The following is a 10,275-nucleotide window of genomic DNA, read 5'->3' as shown; positions in this document are numbered from 1 at the left end:
GTCCCTTGGGGAGTCTGTCTGTGTTGATTTAATGATAAAGAATCTGTACACCAAGGGTGTCAGCCAGACCGGAAATTCCTTCTGGTGGAGAGTCAGAAGTGCCCCAGTTGGACTGATAGGCTGTGGCCATATTGATTGGCTCCAAAGGGCATCCTTATACACATACAGGCAAAGGGCACATCTAAACTTTGCAGTCACCGGAGACTTTCCTGGCCTCTGAAAGGGAGTGGAAGGAAGTGGGTGAAGGGCCTAAGATAGTGGCACAAAACCTACCTCTTCTTTCCTCCCTGTGATCAATTGATTTTTATTCAATTTAAAGACAATTCTGAGATTCTTCCTAAATACTAGAGAAATGTCAAAAGTTGGTATAAATTATTTATTTTTTAAAAATGGGATTTTTGCTCTGTTTCAGGATCTTGACAAAAGGATTATTAATGTATTTGGTGGGTTAGCAGAAAGACTGATGGTATCAACTTTTGCACAGTCAAGAACAAACACTTCTTGAGAGTATGATATAAAGACCCATACCAACCCCTGTGGTAAGACAGACATAAGTAAGATGCAGTTTCCACTCTGCCAGGTCTTAAAATATAGATGAAAATCTGAGATTGTAAAATAACACTGTAAGACATAATGTGGTAAATGTAAATGACTGTGAAATTAGGAAAGGCAGAGATGGACAGACAAAGCTTCACAAAAGACCCGGGGATTGACTCTAGCTTTGAAGGGTGGTCTGAATTTCAGTAAGCGTTAAAGGGAGAGAACGCTTTATTCCCATCTAATTCTTCCATGGTATACTAGATGTTGTCAGGGCATGACTGTCTTCATTCCCTCTGAAGAAACTGCCTTGCCCAAAGGCTCTTCTAGGCAGTCATGTTTCAATGCCTTCAACCCCCATTCCAGCAGTTTAGGCAAGAGGTGGTCTCCTGTCACCCCCAGGGCAGTCTAACTACTACAGCCGGGCTTAGATAGACATTCTGAGCCCATGAAAGTCTTCTTTTTGATAATGTAAATGTAGGAACATAAAAGAGCTCAAGTTAAACAATGCCACGCGTGCTCAGTCGTGTCTGACTCTGTGACCCCATGGACTGTAACCTGCTAGGCTCCTTTGTCCATGGACTTTTCCAGGCAAGAATACTGAAGTGGTTTGCCATTCCTGACCCAGGGATGGAACTTGCTTGTCTCGGGTCTCCTGCGTTGGCAGGCGGATTCTCTACCACTAGCACCACCTAGGAAGCCCAAAAGGATGCCATATGTAAGTCAAAGTTACGAAGGAAAGAGGATGGTGCTCTCTTGGAGCACGAGAGCTTTCTGGTTCCAGTAACAGGTCTTCTTATAATCCTCCACCTCTAAGTGACTTGAAGTAAATGCAATGGATAACTGTTCCTTAACAAAATTATCTGATTAAATTCTATGGACAATACTATTTCAATGGAAATAGTAACAAACTTTTTTTTCTCTCTTAGCTCTGAGACTGTCTTGGTACAAATACCTTGAAAGTCATTTTAGTAATTATAAGGTGGACATTGGCCTTGCCTTTGTATGTGAGAGGATTTGACAAATGGTGTAAGTTAGTCAGAACTTCTGGTTTCTCTCTGTTTTACCTCCAACTTCTTTCCCACCCTCCTTTATTTCTTGTCTCATGGATGAAATAAGAGCAATGAGAGATTAGGTGGGAAATAAAATCAAACCAAGTGTAGAGTGAACCCACACCTGTGTCTGGATATAGCCTACAAATTTGCTTCTGAGCATCAAAGTACCTGAAGGGAAACCTGGTTAATAACAACCTTTTTAGTATTTGCGATAGAAGCAAAACAGTTGAAGCTCAACAGAAATTTCTCTCATGAGTCCTTATAAAGGGAATACCATTCGCAACCAGCAGATGACAGGTGGCTCTTACAAAAATCCTGCCAAGGAGGCGATCTCTCCTTGTTTCAAGTATGAAGACTTTGAATGGTTGATTTGATCCAAGGTGGGGGAAAAAATCTAAGGGGGAGAAGACATAACATGCCTAAGAAGAGTGAACGGCTTTCCAGTGCTCAAGGAAATCTTTGATGAATAGCATTCCTCACAACTGTATTTTGATAAGAATTAAAGGGCAGAGGACTTCCCTGTAGCTCAAACAGTAAAGAATCTGACTGCAATGAAGGAGATCAGGGTTCAAACCTTGGGTTGGGAAGATCCTCTGGAGAAGGGAATGGTAATCTGCTCCAGTATTCTTTCGTGGAGAATCCCATGGACAGAGAAGCCTGGTGGGCTACGTCCATGGGGTCACAAAGAGTCAGATGTGACTGAGCGACTAACACATATAACATATAAAGATGCAGAGAGGGACTTCCCTGGTGGTGCATGGATAGAATCTGCTCAGCAATGCAGGGGACACGGGTTCAACCCTGGTCCAGGAAGATCCCACATGCCTGGAGCAACTAAGCCTGTGCACCGCAACTACTAAGACCCACTCTAGAGCTTGCTAGCAGCAACGACTGAGCCTGCATGCTGCCACTACTGAAGCCTGTGAGCCTAGAACCTGTGCTCTAGAACCTGTGCAACAAGAAAAGCCACCGTAATGAGAAGCCTGTGCACTGTGACGAAGAGTAGTCCCTGCTCGCTGCAAATAGAGAAAACCCCACGCAAAGCAACAAAGACCTGCTGCTGCTGCTAAGTCGCTTCAGTCGTGTCCGACTCTGTGCGACCCCATAGACGGCAGCCCACCAGGCTCCGCCATCCCCCGCCATCCCTGGGATTCTCCAGGCAAGAACAAAGATCTAGCACGGTAAAAAATTTAAAAAAAAATTTAAGAAAAAGGGGAGGTGGCAGAGAGACTGTATCCTTTAGGATAGAAATTGTATACAGCTGACAACAGCAGATGTGTATTTCTGACATTTTGGTGTTCTGGGCAGTCAATGGTGTTAGTGTCATAGTTGGCATCACTTTCTGGAAGCAAGGGACCAAACTTGGGAGAGGGGAAACCAGAGATCTTCCAGTTTAGGTGAAGTTCTCAGTTCAATGTCTGAGCAGATGTGGGGGTGCTGATGATGTCATAGAGGCCTGTTGGAGACTGGACTCACTTCCTTTTGGGCTGACTGTGGACTCTGCAGTGTATACTTGGTGGAAGGCCTTAGGAGCCTGCAGCAGTGTGGGTAATTGTTTACAGCTAAGTAATTTGGTAACATTTCTTGGCAAGTTGTTATCCATTTTCTTACAATTATGCTAATACAGTGTTTGTCTATTTTTAAATGTGTAAAACATACTGAATGCCTGGCCCTTGTCCATCCAGGAGAAAGCAACAGAAGCACATGAGGAAAATATTATGCAGAGCTTCTTTTCGACAAACTGATTTATTTAAAAATCAACAAAGTGGCTGATGGAACTTTAGGGTAGTAATTTCACATTTATATTGCCCTTTAATGAGCCCATGTGGTTTCTTTAAAATCTGTATTACCTGTGTAAAGAAAACCTATTCATTAGGAGCCCAGTCTCTGATTTCAGTAACAGAGAAAATATTCATATCCCACAGAGACCAATTCTAGTGAGCTTTAAAATTCAAGATATTTAACTTTAAGAATATAAGACTTTATTATCAACACTTATTTCCCATGCTGTCAGCTGAAAGAATATGTTGACCACCTATTGTAACTAGTTTAACTGGTAAATGATTGAGACATTAATGGGTAAAACAACAGAGTTGTTAATATTTTTCCTAGGAAAATAACTTTCATACTTATATTAGGCATATTTGCAAATAACCATCTTACTGTCTGAGGTTTTAGTATAGAACTTTATAATTAATTTATAAATAAAAATGTATATGTCAATTCCAATAGGCCAAGTCTATATTTTTATGTTAAATCATACAAGCAGAAAGTTTAATTGGCCTAATTAATTATCACCAACTTCTCTGACTCGGCTTTTTGGGTCAGGCTAAGACTAAATTGTTGACAAGTCTATGGTTTGGATCCCACTCCTGATCCACTCAGTAATCATCCTTAATTTTTTTGTTTTTGGTTGCCCCACTAGGCATGTGGGATCCCAGTTTCCTAGTTTCCCAACCAGGGGTCAAACTGGCACCTCCTGCAGTGGATGTGCAGAGTCTAAACCACTGGACCGCCCCCTGCGAAGTCCCGTGATCATCCATCCTTTGTTCAAAGAAAAGTCCGGGATCACAGTAAGGGAGCGTGAGCAGGGTGGTTTCTGTCGTAAGAGGATGGAGGAGTTGCATGCATCATGATCGATGTATTTCACATTAGAACGGTTCAGTCTTTCTGTATTATTAACAACATTGATACACAACCTTATTATACACTTGTCCATGTTTTGCACTTGTCTATTAACTTAGGATGAATTTCCAGAAGAGTAACTGTTGAGTCAATGGGTATAAAATTTTTTAATTTTGCTACCTATCTTGTCTCATTTTTACCATTATATTTCTCTTGTTCCCTTAATATTTCAATTACTGAGCAATGAGAATATAATACTCCCTCTCTTCATGTGTGTAAACATTTAAGAAATAAAAGTTTCACTTCTGTAATTAACTCACAAATATGGTTGAGTCTTACAACCTTGTGCTTTTCCTTTTTTTTTTCCTATGAAACTGTTTTTGAAAGAATTTTAATATTATTTTGGGAAATATTCCTATTTCTAGAATTTTTTTTTTTTTTTTTTTACTTCAGGAAAAGTTAAGACAGCTTGACTGCTGCCAGGGAGATTACAATCCAAGAAAGAAGGAAAGATAAAATTCCAGGTGCTCTTTTTCACTTAATTTGGCAAATTTTGTAAAAGAATAATTTTTAAAAAACCCAAACTGGTCTCAGCATGGTGGAACAGCTGACAAAGTTTGAAAAGTTGAGCCTGGCTCTTTTCTCAGGGAAGACTCTGCCCTGCCTGCCCAAGCGGCTGGTCTGAGGGATCCTGTTTCTGTGGGCATCCCTGGTCACAGTTTAGGGAGGAGAATTCTCCCTGTGCTTGTCTTTATACTGCTCGTGGTGTAGAGCTTCTCAGATTGAGAGAGCAGAGGAGCACCTGGGCATTTATGCAAAGTAGCGATTTCTGTGCTCCAATCTCTGAGGTAGTCTAACTACGTAGTTCCAGGACCCAGGGAACTATTGGTTTAAAAAGTTCCTCAGATAACTGGCCCAGGTGCTTGATAAACCACACTTTGAGAAATATTGCTTCAGGGACTTAATGGGTACTTTTGGGGTGAGAGGAAATGAAAATTAAAAGTTTTCTATTTAAAAAGAGTATGTTCTATTTTTAAAAATGGTTATGCTACTCTTTGTTTTAGTAAGTCAGTTCTGGGTCTTATCAAGCAACTTTCTTAAAGAGTGTATTGAACCCTGTCTCTCCAATACTTTGCAAACAAGAATGGCAATTGTGCTAAGTCAGTTTTGTCTGACTCTTTGTGGCCCTATGGGACCGTAGCCCAGCTGGGTCCTCTGTCCATGGGATTCTCCAGGCTAGAATGCTGGAGTGAATTGCCATGCCCTGCTCCAAGAGATCTCCCCACCCCAGGATCAATCCTGCATTGACAGATGGGTTCTTTACCACTGGCACACCTGGGAAGCCCAAGAATGCAATTGGCCCTTGCTTTTTCCTATTATCCATCCTATTTAATTTACGCCTCTGTCTCATAGTCTTCCATTCCTGAATCCTCTGGTTCTCCCTCTGGACCATGCCAGAATCCACTGAGGAGCTCTACAGTTTCTCCTGCTCCTTCTTTAGGAATTAGTATTTCGAAAGACTAGTCACAGGTCAAGGAGTATGCGGGAAGGTCATTTGGCTGTCTGCCAGGAGAGGACCCGGCTGATGTTATCTGGACTAATTAGAGCCTGGCTCTTTGCCTTGAAGGTTCAGATATTTGATTTTGTCAACAAACAAGAGTGGATTTGGTCTGGGAGCAGGCAGGTTCACTTTAACCAAAGTCACAGCTGGTACACACAACCAGCCTGCTGCATATGTGTTTACAGTTAGAAAGGAACTGGAATATTTGCACTCCAGTGCTTTGGGAAGTCCAATCATAATCAGAATTTGGTAAGAAATCAGAATAAAGGAGGTTCAATACATAATTAGCTTTCTGGGTACCTTAAGGCTGGTGCATTCATTGCCACAACTGGGATAGCCTTGCTAATCTTGCTGCCTGGATAGCTTACAGAGGGATATATTTATTTTGTAGATTTGTTCATTCTATCAGTTGTTTTACTCTGACCAGAGAACTATCCTTTTTCTTCAAAATGACTTTACTTATTTCTGCTTCCCTCCTTCTTTGTTTTGTTTCTTTCTCTCTTTCTGTATGTATTTACAGGTAATTTTTATTATCCTTTTCCCAAGTTATAGCTTAGAGTAGGATGTAAGTGATGCAGTTTACAATTACTGGGTCAGGTGCTTCATAGTTGTATCCTAATGTTTCTGCACTGCTCCCAGTTTCCTCTTGAGTCTCATCTTGACACTGCAAACAGACTTTACTATTTGTATCCTGTTACAGAAAAAAACCTATTTTCTATAATTAGAGCGCTGTGTTGTCTAATATGGTAGCCACTAACCACACATGGTGGCTATTTAGATATATTTTTAAAAGTTGGGGAATTCCCTGGTAGTTCAGTGGTTAGGACTCTGAGTTTTCACTGCCAAGGGCACAGGTTCAATCCCTGTTCAGGGAACTAAGATCTTGCAAGCCACATGGCACAGCTTTAAAAAAAAAAAAAAAAATCAATTTCTTTGTTGCACCAGACACATTTCAAGTACTCAAGGTTTAGGTAGGGATTCCCTATTGGACAACACAGATATAGAACATACGCATCATGGCAGGAAGTTCTTATTCAACAGTACTGATCCAAAGACTCCTACATTTAAGTGAGAGGATCCTTAAATATCTCATATGCCAAAGACAAAAAAAAAAAAAAAAAATGGGGTGTTTTTTTAATTGTTTGTTTGGTTTGGTTTGGTTTGGTTGAGAACTCAGTTGCTAGTGAGATTTGGCAGTTTATAACTAAGTCCAGTGATACATAAAATTGAAGTGTGTGGGTCTTTCCGCCACTACTGTAACCTCCTACTTCTTCAGACTCCCTGGTGCAAAGTAACAGAAACCTACTCTGACTAGCTCAAGTAAAAAGGGGGATTCAGTTCAAAGCTGCAGGATCATCCAAGGACAGGAGAACAGCTCAGCCTGGAACTAAACTAGAACCTAAGACTTAGGTGTTATCAGCACTCCATCTGCTCCTCTCTTTGGACCTGCCTCATTTTGGCTTCTCTCTGTAGACCAGCTTACACTGCTTTTCTCCATGATACAGCAAGTGTGACCACCAATAACTCCTGAGATTATATTTCCTCCACTCAATAGGCCAGCTAGGCTGAGGCTAGACTCTTTCAGCACTCATTCCAGTCATCTTTGGGAAGGTGTTCATTGGCCTAGCTTGGCTCAGGTGTCTATTCCTGGTCCAACTGGCTGTGACAGGGGGCAAGGTCAACTATAGCTACATGAAGACTTGCTTCCATTGCCATGTGGTTTAGAGGGTGAGACAGGAGCCAGGACAAGACACAGAGCTTGGCAGCCAACCCCATGGGGGGCCACTGCAAGTCTCACTCTATTTTTTGGTGGCCTAAGACTCCCCTCTTTAATCATTCACCTGAGCTTCCCTGAGAAAATAAAGAATGGAAACTTCACTGATTGAGGGTCAGATGCATTTTAGTTCTAATCCCTTCTCTGTTACTGATCAGCAAAGTGGTTTGGCACATGACCTAAACTCTGTCTCAATTTCTCTCTATTAAGAAGGGAATTTTTTGTACAGATCTCAAAGGCAAGTAAGCACTGAGAGCTCTATAGTCCAGCACTACCTATAAACTAGACAATACTTCTCAACTTGCAAGTTTGAATTATAGCTTGGGAACATCAGGGGGTTATTTATGACTCCTCATTTTTTTTTGGAAACCCTCTCCCCCTCCCCCCACCAGCACACACACACACACACACACACACACACACACACACACACATTTGCAGCAAGTCAAACTTTGCTCTAAACACTCATGAAATTTCCATTAAGTATTTTGATGACAAAATACTTAATATATGTTACATTGATTTTTAAGTTTATTGAAACTTAAGCTGAAAATTCAAACATTTGTGGCATCACTTTTCTTTATTTTACCCTTTCCAGCTATTGCTTTTGCTTTCTCCCTCTTACTTCCATTTCAACTGCACAGAGCCCAAGTTAAAACGTGAAGAAAAGAATTGCTATATGACATTCAGGAAGTTACTAGTTTTTAAACATCTGGTTCTCATCTTATTTAAAATGGGAATTGGAATCTTGTAGACCCAATATTGATTTGGCAGTTAAGAGGAGAATGAAGTCCCAAGGAGGAAGTCTAGTCAGTGAGGGGGAAGGAACTTTGCACTGGCAGAAATAGTAGCATTAAACTAATAAGGGGAGTAAAGTGCAAGGGAAGAGGATTGGCAGGAAAAAATAAAAGTGCTCTGAGAAAGTTAAAGAGCATCATCATCATCATGACAAGTAGAAATCAATGAAAAGCTACAGGAAAAAATGAGATGGGAAAAAAATAGTTGCGATTCTTTTGTGACACTGAAGAAACTTGTAGCATCTGACTCGCTGCTCAAAAATATTTCAAACAAATAATTGTTGATATTAAAAAAAATATTTGTTGTTGTGGATCAAGGAAGCAGGAAGAAGCTTAACTAGTTTCTCTTTCTAATGGAAAAGAACAGAAAGTATAAATGAAAACAGAAGCCTGTTGCTATGCTTGACAAATATTTACTTGACTTTTCTTCCCCATACTTCATAAAAATAAAATGAATTTACATTGAACATTTGCACTTCACCCTTTTTTTGCTTCCATGTTCTTCATAATTAATATTAGTATGATAAGTTTGTGAAAGTCGTTCAGTTGTGTCCCATTCTTTGTGACCCCATGGACTGTAGCCCATCAGCCTCTTCTGTCCATGGAATTGTCCAGGCAAGAATAATGGAGTGGGTTGCCACTGCCTTCTCAGCAATTGAACCCAGGTCTCTCGCATTGCAGGCAGATTCTTTACCATCTGAGCCACCAGGGAGGCCTATTATTAATAGGCTGTATTAGTAGGTCACTATCAATAGTTCATCGAATGGAGACAAGAAGAAAGCATTTGCCTCAAACCATTTATCAGATCAGAGGGCAGAACTGGTCTTCAAATTTATAACATTTAAATTCTTGGTTTATATTACTTGAGACATCTGTAACTACTGAATTAGAAATTCTAGACCACCCAGTACCAGTTAAGTTTGCATCTAGAATCTGTGCTGCTTAATGGAAGTTGAGAATGTGTTAAGGCCACCATAGCCCTCTCTGTACCCCCATTCTTAATCATTTGGAATTTTAACATGTAGACAGGCACACACTCACACTGTCTTGCTCAGCTCTTACTGACAGCCAACATGGTAGGAGGAGACCATGCAACACCACTGTAATACCTATTTACTAACCAATACTTAAACTTAGGAGAAGGCAATGGCACCCCACTCCAGTACTCTTGCCTGGAGAATCCCAGGGACAGGGGAGCCTGGTGGGCTGCCCTCTATGGGGTCACACAGAGTCGGACATGACTGAAGTGACTTAGCAGCAGCAGCACTTAAACTTACTTTTCAACAGTGATGAAGACCATCTGTATGTGGGGATTACAATATTCATCACCAGGCTTCCCTGGTGGCTCAGTCGATAAAGAGTCTACCTGCAATGTTTAAGACCTGGGTTCAGTCCCTGGATTGGGAAGGTCCCCTGGAGAAGGAAATGGAAACCCACTCCAGTATTCTTGCCTGGAGAATTCCATAGACAGAGGAGCCTGGCAGCTACAGTCCATGGTGGGGTCACAAAGAGTTGGACAGGACTGAGTGACTAACACTTCATTACCTCACCATGATTATTTTTTCTAGGGCCTATATTCTCTGTGTCCATTCAATCCTGTTTCTGAGATAAAGAACCATTATCATTTGTTTCAGGGCTTTTTATGTTATACAATCAATTTTACTGATAATTTCTGAAAATCCTTAAGTAGCCTGCAAAACCGTACCTTCCCACCTGCATCAGATCTATGCAAAGGTACCCTGCTCAGTTTCACTTGAGTTCTAACCTGTACCTTTGAGGCCAAGGCCTTGGGAATTCAAGGGAAAAGTGAATTTTAATTTGGTACATTTTGTACTTTGATGGAAAAAAAAAAAATCCTCAAAGCTTGATGGGTTCTAGGCACATGTGCCTGTCACTATTTCTCAAACCATTGTACACAGAACTACA

The sequence above is a fragment of the Bos mutus genome, chromosome 1 (genome assembly GCF_027580195.1).
Source record: "Bos mutus isolate GX-2022 chromosome 1, NWIPB_WYAK_1.1, whole genome shotgun sequence".
NCBI classification, from domain to species: domain Eukaryota; kingdom Metazoa; phylum Chordata; class Mammalia; order Artiodactyla; family Bovidae; genus Bos; species Bos mutus.
This window is presented reverse-complemented; position numbering follows the sequence as displayed.